Here is a 12,512-nt window from a genome sequence, read left to right as displayed (position 1 = left end):
TGAATTAGGCTGATGTGATTGGAACAGAGCCAATGAGTTGATGGGGGAGGATGTTAGAAATGACAGCTGGTGCAGTCTGTGAGTTGAAGCTACTTTTTATGTGGGTGCTGTTCTATTATGAGGCCTGGGTGGAGATGGGGTGCAGTGGGAGTGGTTTAAACTGAAATGAGACTGTATGATATATGGCAGTGTGTAGTATTTGACATTATATTAGAGATCCTTAAAGTAAAATTCAATTATTTTTGCGACCGAAGGTCACAGTTTAGTATGAGGAAGGGCACATCATGTCTCCGTCCGTCCGTTCGTGTACGCTTTTTTACAGTCTATGGGTTTGCTTCTCTGACATCACTGTGATGTGAGGGGAACCAAACTAACAGAATCCCTTTTATGCCCATATATGGAGATCCCTGATTTCATCAATGTTAAGATCCATATGAGAATTAGAAGTTAGAATACAATAGAACAACAATACACAAATACAAAAATATATTTAAAAAGAAAAGCAAAAATGTACCAAGTCCAAATGTTCAGTTTCTGACATACAGACATGTGTGCCAATGGTAAAAGAAATAAAGGTATGTGTTATGAAGTTATGTATACATGTCGTAAGCCATACCTAGAGGGCCTCGGAGCTTGCCCCCTGTAGGGTCTGTCCTGGTGGTGCCTGCTGCTGGGCGATGTCAGGAGGTGGTGGGTGACCTGAAGAGATAGCACAGGTGAGATCAGGAAGGAGGATGAGTTAGGCTGATCTGATTGGAATAGAGGCAATGAGTTGATAGGGGAGGGATGTTAGAAATTACAGGTGGTTCAGTCTCACATTTGAACTTACATATAAACTTCCATTTTTGTGTGGGTGCCGTTGTAGTATGAGGCTGGGTGGAGATGGGGTTCAGTGGGAGTGGTTTCATCTGAAATGAGACGGTATGATATTTTACAGTCTGCAGTTTTTGACATTATATTAGCACTTCAGTGGTGGAAGAGCCTGAAAGTAAAATAAATACTGGTGTGTAATGAAATAATGTAGCCTTTAGGTATGTTGTAAGCCATACCTAGAGGGCTTCGGAGCCTGCACCCAGTAGATAGGGCCTGTTCTGGTGGTGCCTGCTGCTGGGTGGTGTCGGGAGGTGGTGTGTCTCTTAAACAGTGAGATATGGAAGGAGGAGGCATCATTTTAAAAGGAACGTTGTCATGAGTTAAGCTGATCTGATTGGAATAGAGGCAAGGATTTAATGGGGGAGGGATGTTGGAAATTACAGCTGGTTCAGTCTGTCGGTTGAACTTACGTATAAACTTCCATTATTGTGTCGGTGACATTGTAGTATGAGGCTGGGTGAGGATGGGGTCCTTTTATCTGAAATGAGACGGTATAATATATTAGTCTGCAGTATGCAGTATTTGACATTATTAGCCCTTGTCAACAACAGTGGTGCAATATCCTTTAAAGTAAAAGAAATACTAGTACTGTATGTGTTATGAAGTAATGTATACATGTTTTAAGCCATACCTAGAGTATTTCTGTAGTTTTCTTTACTGTTATCAGCAAAGCGTCATGGTCTCTGGCTGTGTAGTATGAACTGTACAGAGAGGCATGTGCAGTGAGGTGGTCATTATTCCGGAAGTAAGCATGGTCTAGGTGTCCTCCTTCAAAATGGGTTGCTTCTTTTATGAGTTGAGTGAATCCTAGTTGCTGAAGAGTTTGGGAAACGTGATTGTTGGAGTTTTGAGCAAAGCATATGTTGAAGTCGCCGCAGATCAGAGTTGTTTTGAGGGGGTTGATTAAGCGTACCAAATTCTGGATCAAGGCTTTATTTGCCTTGCTTTTGTAGACACTGATTATGTCAACGTCTGCTGAGACCATCATGGTGATTTGCATAGTGTCATCGTTGAAATCTGTTTGATGTTGGAGTTTTTCTGGTCTGTAATAAGTGGCTAATCCCTTGCCAGGTCCGGTACTGTTTAGATGGAGTGAAAAGCCATCAATCTGCAAAGATGGGTCCTGGTTGTTGTTGTGTGTGAGCCATGTTTCACTGATGCATAACATGTCAACATAAGCCAGAACAGGGTCTACCTTAATTTCAGGTAGTTTGGGCACTAGGGAACGGCAGTTGAGAGCTGCAACTTTGACTGTCCACTCATTTGTGTTTTCCCATTCTGTAGGGTTCATGTTGATGGACACACTCTCCATCCTCCTCAGTTCCTGTAGTGCTTTTATATCTGCAAACAGCTTTTCCTCCGGTAGAGAGTTGATTAAGTACAGTTGTTCTAATGAAGGAACTCTGCTGAGCATGACATATCCCATGGCTGCCTGGAAGATTGTTTCTAAGTACATTGCTGCGTTTTGGGGTTTGGGAATTTCTTGTCCTTGGAATTTATGGCATGTTGCGGCATAGCAAAGTACCAGTGGGAATTGATAGACGGTTGCATTGTTGGATGCATGAGTTTGTTTGTTTGACAGGCTGTAAGTGAATTGAACTTTTTGTACTGGTGTACAGCCTGGGTACAGCAACTGAAGTGCTGGTTGGGTTGTACGCTTGTTTGCCCCTTGATATTCTTCCTGGAATTTGACCATCAGTTTGATGACCTCTTGTTGTTGGTCTTTGATGACTGCAACAAGGGTTCCTCTCGAGCCATTGGTCAAACCATCAAGAGTGTCCAGATTGTGAATTAGCATTACTTGAGCACCTATCTTGAGCTTCAAGGTTTGGAGAAATGCTGAATTTCCAACTGTTCCTTTTTCATTATTGACTTTCGGTTTAAAATCAGCAATTGTAGGATGATGATTAATGGCTTCTATTTCCAGCAGTTCTGTTTTAAGTTCTTCAAGTCTCAAATTGTTATGCTTGTTGACTGTTGAATTAGTGCAGCTAATGCATGTTGCACCAACTGTGTCACGATGGCCTTCAGGTCTGATTCTGGTAGCTAGAATTGCTAGATCTTCTTCGGTCTGGTGACCTACTCTGAGTCTGTTGAGAATATCAGCATATGTATGGTCATCTCCTTGCCTGTGATTCTCTTCTAGTGTGATGATGTCAAACAGTTCCCAATGAGATTGGATGTGAAAGGGTAGTTTGTAGTCATCACACCGGGGCTCATCAAAAATGTACCTTGCTTGGCATGGTTTGAGCTGCATTAGATCCCCGAAGAAGAACATCGCAAGACCTCCAAATATCTTGTCGGGTTGAAGCATGATTTCACGAAGTCGAAGGTCAAGCATGTAGAGCATATCTGCTTTGACCATGGAAATTTCATCCACAATGACTGCCCTAAGGTTTGTAAGCTGAATCCTTGTGTTGTCTCGTTTCTTGTCACTCAATGGAAAGTGCTGATTGCCAAAGTTGAATCCAAATGTTGTGTGGAGTGTTTGTCCTCTGACTCTAGAGGCTGCTGTTCCAGTAGGGGCAGTGACCAATACATGTGGGCATTCAGGGCTGTCACCAGCCTTGTGTAGAATGAGATGAAGCCATTGTTTCAGGATGTTGATTACAGTAGATTTTCCGCAGCCTGCCCCGCCATTTACCATCAGCAGTGGAGCTGTTGGTAGTGGATTTTTGTCTTTGAGTGCCTTAACAAGACCTCGTGCATATCTTATGCCCTTTTCAACAACCTTCCTCTGATAATAGTCAAGGTTTCTTGTCTTCGACCACAGAATCTGTTGTGGTTCTATTTCAATGGGTCGAAATGTTTTTTCCAACTGATTATTTTCCTGTGGTAGTGCATGATTGTCAGGATCAAGGTGAACAAATTCTGGATGAGGTAGAGGACCTTGCAGATTGCAGTCAAGAATTTCTTGCTCCCCTTCTGGATTTAACATGTCCTCCATGTCTTGATTTCGTGCAGACTCTTCAACCGCCAGCCTTGCTTCCTCCACACTTTCTAGGTGTTCCATGACATGTTGCTTGACCATCATGATGTCTTGCTGTAGGATTGTGTATTTTTCCTTTCTTTCATTTTCATCAGAAATGCTGTCAATTCTTCTAAGCTGCTTGTCAATGTCGTCCTCTTGTCTGTATGGCATATACAGGAGCAGTTCTGAGAACCAGTATGACTGCGTATGCTTGCTTTTGTTGAACTTGTGCATTCGTATAATAGCAGGTTTGGTCCTCTTCCTCATGTATGGTGGTTCATCTGGATGTAGGAGTGTCAGTTTGAAAGTTGGTGGAAGGGGTTTGTGAGATATTCCTTCATGGGAAGTGATGAAGAAATTTAGTTTGTCTTTAGGATTGGCATGTGATGGAGGAATTCCTTGAGGATGCCGTTTTTCTCCTGGGTCTTTCCAAGCCGGATTGTACATTTTGGCAAACTGGGCCAAGCAAATGTGTTCCATTTCTTTTGGCCTTCTTTCATATTTGCTGACAATGTCATATCTCTCTACATATTTTCCGTCTCTTCCTGGGATATTAACCTTTTCAATATCAGTGTACTGTGGATTATTGTCAACTCTGATGAGAAACTTGCTTCTCTCTTCTCTGCGGTTTGTGGGAACGAAGACTGAAGTAACATTGGAGTCTCTGAAGTGGAAGTCTGGGAAGATCTTATAGACTGCTTCTGCTTCTCCCATCTGTCGGTGTGAGATGAAGGTATTCATGAGTGTTACCATCTTTTCCTTTAGAGTACTGGAGTGTGTGTGTTTTAAGGCTTCAATGAGAACCTTCATTGTTCCAGTATCATCCTTCGTGTAGTAGTCAGAGATGTAGGTTATGACTGCATGGTAGTCCAGTGTAATTTGCAGATCTGTGTTACCATTCCAGACTTCAGCCCACTCAGGATTGTAGGAATTGACAAATATTTCATCTATATCCCTGGCCATGATGAGACAGTAGCCGCCCTTACTGGTCTTCAGAGCTTCCAGGTAGAAATCAAAGTTTGTATCATTCAGTCCAGCAAGCTTGAGGACTTCCTTAATCCTCTTCTCTCTGTTTGCTTCATATTCGTGTTTATCATTTGGATTGATGGTGGGGAATTGCATAAGGATGTCAGATACTGTTTCATCATTAAGCAATACATCCTTCACGGACTCTAGTAACTCTGCACGTTTCTTTCTGTTTGGTGCATCTGCTTTGAATGCATCACCAACCAGTTTGCAGGGTGAAGCTATTAGAGTGGTCCATACGGGGAACTTGGGGAAGAAGAATCTGCAAGTCGTGTTATATTTTCGGCAAGCTTTTGTGTGTCTGTGACAGTTGACTGCTTTTACTATTTGAGACACGCTTTCCCCAACAACAGCAGGACTGAGGGTGACAGAAGTAAATGTGTTGGCAAAGTTGATGACGGCTCTTTCCTCGTAGTCTTGTAACTCATCTCGGGTTTGGAATTTTTTGAAAGCTGACTTGAGGCCAAAAAATTTGAAAGTGTTGAGAAGGGTATCTGAGGTCAAATTGGATATGTGGATGTGGAGTTTCTTGAGAATGTGAAGCACAGTTTGTTTTTGATCTTCACCTACTGTGTCCTTCTTAACAATGACCGTGTGAAGAACTTCTTTGATTGTTGTCTGCACGCCCACAGCTTCGTTCTTGGTAAGCAAATTGGCAATGTCATGAATGTTGTTTCCATCATGAATTTTCATTTCCATTTTGTCCATATCCACCCAGAGAACTCCATGATTGTGACCGGCTCCTCTGCCTTGGAACTCCAGCTTGGTGGAGTAGTATTCCACGGACATTGGATTGTGAGGATTCAGCATGATGTCTCGAATGTAGGTCTGCACTCTGTGTTTGTAATTTCTTGTGGCAGTCACAACATTTTTTCTGAGAATCTCATGGACTGACTGAGCTTCATGTGTTTGCAGATAGTCATGTAAAGGAAGAGAAGACTTGCCGTCGTTGAAATGGACTATTGTTATTTCCTCTTCTCCAATGCCATCATTATCTGTGCTCATGTTTTGCAATACATATTCAATCTTCAAACCCCTTTCTCTTAGAATTGCAGTGATGTTTTCTTCCCAGCGCATGTCTGCACAGCTGACAGTGAAGAAGAACTGGAATGGACCAAGGTTTTCCAATCTTGCCATCATTTCATTTTTGCCTTTCTTGTGGTAGCTAGGAGTGTTGGAGGTACTGTCAAATACAGAGAAAGCATTCTCAAGGTTGTACATAGTTTCTCCTGATGTTGATTTGGACTTTTTTCCTCTCATGAAGGAAACATTTATGTTCCTCTGAAGCTGTTTCTTTTCAATGTAGGAGAGTGCTGCAAAAAGATAACTGGGATCATCTCTGAATCTTGAATCCACATTTCTCAGTCTTTGAATGAAGTAGTACTGATCAGTGAGATTGGCTTGTCTTGGATAGTGTAAGTTGAACTTGCCATCAGGATGCTTCATTGGAAAAGCCATGGCATCCCAATCTTTACTGTGAAGGATATTTTCTGGAGTTTTTCCTTCGCCGGGTGCAAATGTAATTACATGGGAATCTGTCTGCTTGTTTTCATCATGGAATGCTTCTGGGAATCTTGCCGTTGTGCAGACTGACTGGTCATAATCAATTTGGAACTTTCTGATTGGGTCGTTCTCCCTGTATTCTGCCTCTTCCTTTTCTTCATCATTTTGAACTTCATTCTTGTCTGCTGTGTCAGTGTTGTCCTGATTGATATCCTCAAAGTGTTGTTCAGTGATGGATATTTCATCAATAGCATCATCAATAATGTTTTCAATAACGTTCTCAATTATTTCATCAGCAATTGCATCTTCATTTATGTAGAGCAGCTGTGAACCGGTTGGATCTTCCAGTTCACACCTGTGTTGGAAGGTTGAGGGATCTGTATAGAATTGATAGTGAGGATTTTCACAGTCTTTCAAGAATTGCATTGCTTGGAACAGCTGTTGAGGAGCTATAGTTGTGTGGTGAACATAATTCTTGAGTGTTTTCATGCGCTTCAGCTTGACATCAATGGTAGTGATCCCAGCCTCAGATGGAGTCCTGGGAAGGGTTTGCAGAGTGTTCATCACATCATCATCTCCTATGGGGATGTTAATAAGTTTGTCTTTCATAGCTGGCATCAATGAAGTGGGAAGTCTGAATATCTTCTGAAACAAGATCTTCTTGGCAATTAGATTGTTTGCCAGTTCTTCCAGTTGGAGATGTTTCGGTACAGCTGTAACTTTCAGACCATTAGCAGCTGACATAGGTGGCATGTTTCCTTTAGTAAGATAGTTCTTACAGGTGTGACAGAGATACCAGTTTGTGTTGGAATTAATGTGGACACTGAATGTTGGATTGTCCAATTTGTCTTCAAATATATTTTCAAATAACCTGTCAATTTTGTCATTGCATGCTATTTCAATGTTACTGCAGATATTGTCATCAATGATGGTAACTCCATTTTCAAACATCATTTGTTCACAGCAGGAGCATGGAAAGATTGGGCCATATTTCACAGCCCTTCTAAACTTTTGTAGCCTCTCTTGTCGTGTACGTCCTTTCTGCATTCTGGCTTGTTTCATTTGTGTTGCATTGTTTTTGTTATGGAGTTCTTTCTCTTCTGGTGTTTGCTGAGATCTGATCACGGCAATTTTTTCTGCCATCTTTTTGTTATGAAGTCCTTTCTGTTTATGTGTTCTTTTGGCCCTCCTGAGTCTGTTGTTTTCTGCCATCTTTTCGTTATCAAGTCCTTTCTGTTTATGTGTTCTTTTGGCCCTCCTGAGTCTGTTGTTTTCTGCCATCTTTTCGTTATCAAGTCCTTTCTGTTTATGTGTTCTTTTGGCCCTCCTGAGTCTGTTGTTTTCTGCCATCTTTTCGTTATCAAGTCCTTTCTGTTTATGTGTTCTTTTGGCCCTCCTGAGTCTGTTGTTTTCTGCCATCTTTTCGTTATCAAGTCCTTTCTGTTCATGTGTTCTTTTGGCCCTCCTGAGTCTGTTGTTTTCTGCCATCTTTTCGTTATCAAGTCGTTTTTGTTCATGTGTTCTTGCAGACCTCCTCATTCCCATGTTTTCTGCTATCTTTTCGTTATCAAGTCGTTTTTGTTCATGTGTTCTTGCAGACCTCCTCATTTCCATGTTTTCAGCCTTCTTTTTGTCATCAAGTTGTTTCTGTTCATGTGTTCTTGCAGACCTCCTCATTTTCTGGTTTTCAGCCTCCCTTTTGTTATCAAGTTTTTTATGTTCATGTGTTCTTTCAGCCCTCCTAAGTCTATTGTTTTCTGCCATCTTTTTGTTGAGAAGTTCTTTCTGCTCTGATGTCTGTCTAGCTCTTCTTAGTGAAGTTTGCAATCTTTTAATTTGACGTTTTTGATCTTCATTTCGGTTTTTAGTTGCAATCTGTAAAAGATCATGAAGAATAGTGGTTTTGTCTTCAACATCAGTTTTATGTTGTTTCATTTTGTGTGAATGGAAAGGGTCATCTTCTGAAAGTGAGTCTTGTTCATGAAGTCGTTTCTGGTGGGGCGTTTGTTTAGAGGTTGTTATGTCACTGAGGTGTTTGTCTTTGGAAGTTTGTGTTGTCGTTGACATTTTCAGATTTGTTTGCTGTCTTTCTTCTTCATTTATGTCTGTACTGTGTGAAATATTTTCCAGAAGAGTGTTTTTGTCTTGGATTAAAGTCTTTTGTTTTTTTGTTTTCTCCATATGAACATCATCTTCACATGATTTCCTTTTGATGGAATGCGATTTGTTGTGGTAGATGTGTTGATGATTCAGAAGAGCATGTTTTGCGTTTAGTCTTTCTTCACAATGATCATAACCGAATGTGAGTGTTGTGCTTGCTGGTGAGATCAGCATTGGGATGTCATCCTTCTTGTAGTCGTAGGTGCCTGCAATATACTTTCTCATTAGGGCAACAGTTTCTTCTCGGTCCTGACTCGTTTTAGGAATAAGGTTTTCATAATGGGACTCGTTGTAAGCAAGAAGTACAGGAACATCTGTGTCCAATACCCCACCAAATGTTTCAGGCTGAATCACATGAATAGGACTTGCAGCTTCAGGACTTGTGTTGAAGATGAGTAAATTCTTTCCACATCCTCGAGCTATTGCATTGGGCACCAAATCACCAAAGAAGTCCACATTCCAGCAACCAGAAAGCTTAAGTTTGTTCCACTGTTCTTGTCTGAAGTGTGGGGCATAATGAGCAATGATGCCTGGATGGTTGTGTTCTATTTCATGTTGAAATTCAGTTATCCATATTTGTCTGTATTCATCTACAAGTAGGTTGAGATTGTCAAAGCAGTCTCTGTCATTTATGTTGAATATAACAGCTTCATAGCAGCAGTTTCCTTTTGTGGATGTTGTCCTTCCAGGAAACACATCAATATGATGTTTTTGAGCACTTCTGATTGCACGTGAAAGCAGGTCATCAGGTAATGTTGTCGAGCTGGCCATGACAAAGGAAATGTGTTCTTCTCCATGAAGACCCTATAATAAAAATGTAAAGTCTGTATTCATTGTGGAGTGAGACTGACCCTTTAAAGTAGCATAATGTTTATTCAGTGGACTTGTAAACAAATCAGAATGTGATAGATTTTACACGTTGTATATATCTGTCTACTGTATTTGTCTATATATCTATTATATACTGATACTCTATTGCTAATTCACACTAAGTCACCTTTATACACAATAATAAAAAACAATAAAGTCAATACTCAATAGCGTATTGTCAGTGGCTAAAGTCATCAGCTTTCACATGTAATCAGTGGTTTAAAGTAACTAAGTACATTTACTTAAGTACATTTACTTCTACTCCGCTACATATCAGATCCAAATATTGTACTTTTACTCCACTACATTTATTTGATAACTATTTTATACCCATGCGATCTACAAGCTCACAATGTGTCTTTTTCCACCAATGCATGTAAGCTAAAAAGTTAATGTCAAGCCCTGCTGTTGTGCAGTGGTGTAAAGTAACTAAGAACATTTACTTAAGTACTGTACTTAAAGGAGGACTTCACCACTTTTCAACCTATCTTCATATAATTGGTCCTCACTAATGTTCATGATAAAATAGAATAATATTTTTCAACTCTGGTGTCTCCCATAGTCTTGTGACATCATCAATGGGGAATCCAAGCTAATAGAAAATGCAGGCTTTCTATTCCTGAAAAGTTGCAATGTTAAAGTTGAAGCCATTGTTCTCGCGATAATAAAATATATATATATTTTTTTTTTCAAAAATATTGATTAAAACATTTTTTTTGTCAAATGGTAATGTCACAAGACTATGGATTTCTGAACTTCCCACAGCTCTCCTAAGAGACTTGGACAGAGTAGAAAAAAATGGTGCTATTTTATTATGAACATTAGTGAGGACCTATTATATGAAGATAGGTTGAAAAGTGGCAAAGTTGTCCTTTAAGTACAATTTTGAGTTATTTGTACATTATTTGAGTTTTAACAATTTCCAATAGGCCTATGTTTACTTTGGAATTCTCACACAATAAGGAAAAGAAGAAATAACACATTGGCATTTTTTACACTGTGTTAATTGTAAACTCTGTCAAAGACAGGAGAGAGAGAGAGAGGGGGGGGGGGGGGGCACACAGACAGCGAGCATTCCACTAATGCCCGATGCTTACAAGTTGTACCTCCAGTGGAGCTTTGGTATTTTCTTTTCAGGGCGGACGGTCATTTTTATTGACGTCACGTGCACGCGCCTCTAGAGGCTATTTAGAAAGGATGTCAGCAGACAGCAGATCTAATGGTGGGAAAACGTATAGGTGTTAAAGTAGGCTATCCATGTGAATGGGGGGACTTGGGCTTGAGGATGCTCACACATTCACCACTAGAAACCTAAAGTAGTAGCCACTGATTAAAGTATAGCTTGTAGTTATCACGGATTCGCGGGGTGGGGGGTTGTCGCGGCTCTCGCGGGGGGGGGGGGGGGGGGGGGGGTCTCGGTACCGTCCGTGCGTCCGTTCATGTGAGAATGTAATTGACCACACGGCGTCCGGCCTCGAAAGCGCTACTGTGTAGGCCTACCTCGTTGTAAAATTAGGCTACTTATCAACACAATAGAAAGTATATAAAACACAATAGCAATTGGTATTATAAGGGGAGGCGTATAATGGACCGAAGTTAAGTTGCCTAACTTTTTGTGCATATAGTTTAGATCGACGTCAAAGACGACGGGTGCTTCTTTCATTCAACTTTTAATCCAACACACACACACACACACACACACACACACACACACACACACACACACACACACACACATGAATTATATATTTTAGCAATGTTGCCTCCCAAATCCTCGATTTGGCCTTCCCTGACAGAGTTTAAAATGAGCAGGGGGGGAGAGAGAGAGACAGCGCGGACAGACGCATTGTGCGCTTGTAGATCCACTTATTTGACATTTTAGAGAGCCTATTTGAGAACTTGTGAAATGGGACATTCTGCACAATGAGTAGCATAATACTATGGTAGGCCTACTGATATTTTTGGCAAGTCAAATAATTGTACAATACCTATACCTACTGACTTCTACTTGTAACTCAAGTAGGCCTATTTATACAGACAACAGGAGTTACTTGACCTGGTTTTAGAAACTCTTAATGATGTTGATTAATTAACACTTGCGTTGCATTGTGTTGATTTAGGCTCTGCATATCATATGAACCTGAAAACTAACCTCTTTTTTGCAGAAAAAGCATCATTTGTTGTGGGAGCTGCAGGGAAAGCTTTTTTCTTGTCCTCCAGTTCTGATGTGGTTGTGAGAGTGATGTATTCACTCTTGACGATGGTTTGCCTGCGACGCTTGGTAGAGGTGGGACGTTCGCGAACGAATCGAGTCTTTTGAACGGCTCTTTGAAATGAACGATATGATTCGGTTCACAGTAGCCGTTCCTTTCTAATGAACAGTGGTGGGGAAAGTACTCAATTTATTTACTTAAGTAAAAATATCAATACTGCAATCAAGTAGAAGTTTGGAATGTTAATGTACTTGAGTAAAAGTAAAAAAGTATTGGTATCAAAATGTACTTAAAGTACCAATATTAGAACGTACTCATGCAGAATGTCCTGTTTCACAGGTTTTCCAATGAGTAAAATGTAGAAAAATCATTTTTGAAATCGGCTTTGAAAATAGCCCATCTACAAGCTCACAATGCGTTGCAATGTGACACATTGTGAGCTTGTAGATCGGCTATTTTCAAATGGCAGGTATGTAACCTATGTATGTCAGAAATAAATGTATATAGGGTTGAAGTTATTTGTTATTATAATCAAAATCTACAAATTAACTATAGTAACTTGAATGAGCCAGTCTTTTGAACGGCTCTTTGAAAGGAACGGATCCCAGAGATCCGGCTCACTTCAAAGAGCCATACATCCCATCTCTAATGCTTGGTCCCCAGTGGTGTTGACTTAAGATAAGACCTATGTGTCTTTACTGAGGAATGTCAAATGGAACAGTGTTGCCAGATCTGCTCATTATATGCAACCTTGGTCTTTTTTCCTGTAATGTCTCTAGTTGCGGGTTGCTTTTGTTTGGGCTTGTTTCTGAAGTGTAGTTGCTTATTTGACCTTGCTTTCAACATTCTTCTGGAAAATAGCGAATGTACTAGAGCTCAAGTGTTGAAACCTTTGG

The 12,512-nt window shown here is 40.5% G+C and overlaps 1 long non-coding RNA gene across 1 annotated transcript; it reads right to left on the bottom strand.

The window, feature by feature from the left end:
* Window positions 1-1,049: 1,049 nt before the first annotated feature.
* On the bottom strand, window positions 1,050-7,494 carry LOC308293528. The gene is made up of 3 exons (XR_013962477.1): window positions 1,505-7,494; window positions 1,284-1,351; window positions 1,050-1,135 (listed from the first exon to the last, which is right to left on the bottom strand). It is a non-coding gene; the product is annotated as an uncharacterized lncRNA (long non-coding RNA).
* Window positions 7,495-12,512: the final 5,018 nt, after the last annotated feature.

Source organism: Nannobrachium achirus, assembly GCF_963921795.1.
Source record: "Nannobrachium achirus genome assembly, chromosome: 11".
NCBI lineage: Eukaryota > Metazoa > Chordata > Actinopteri > Myctophiformes > Myctophidae > Nannobrachium > Nannobrachium achirus.
Note: the sequence above shows the minus strand (reverse complement) of the source record. Positions and strands in the feature narration are given on the sequence as shown.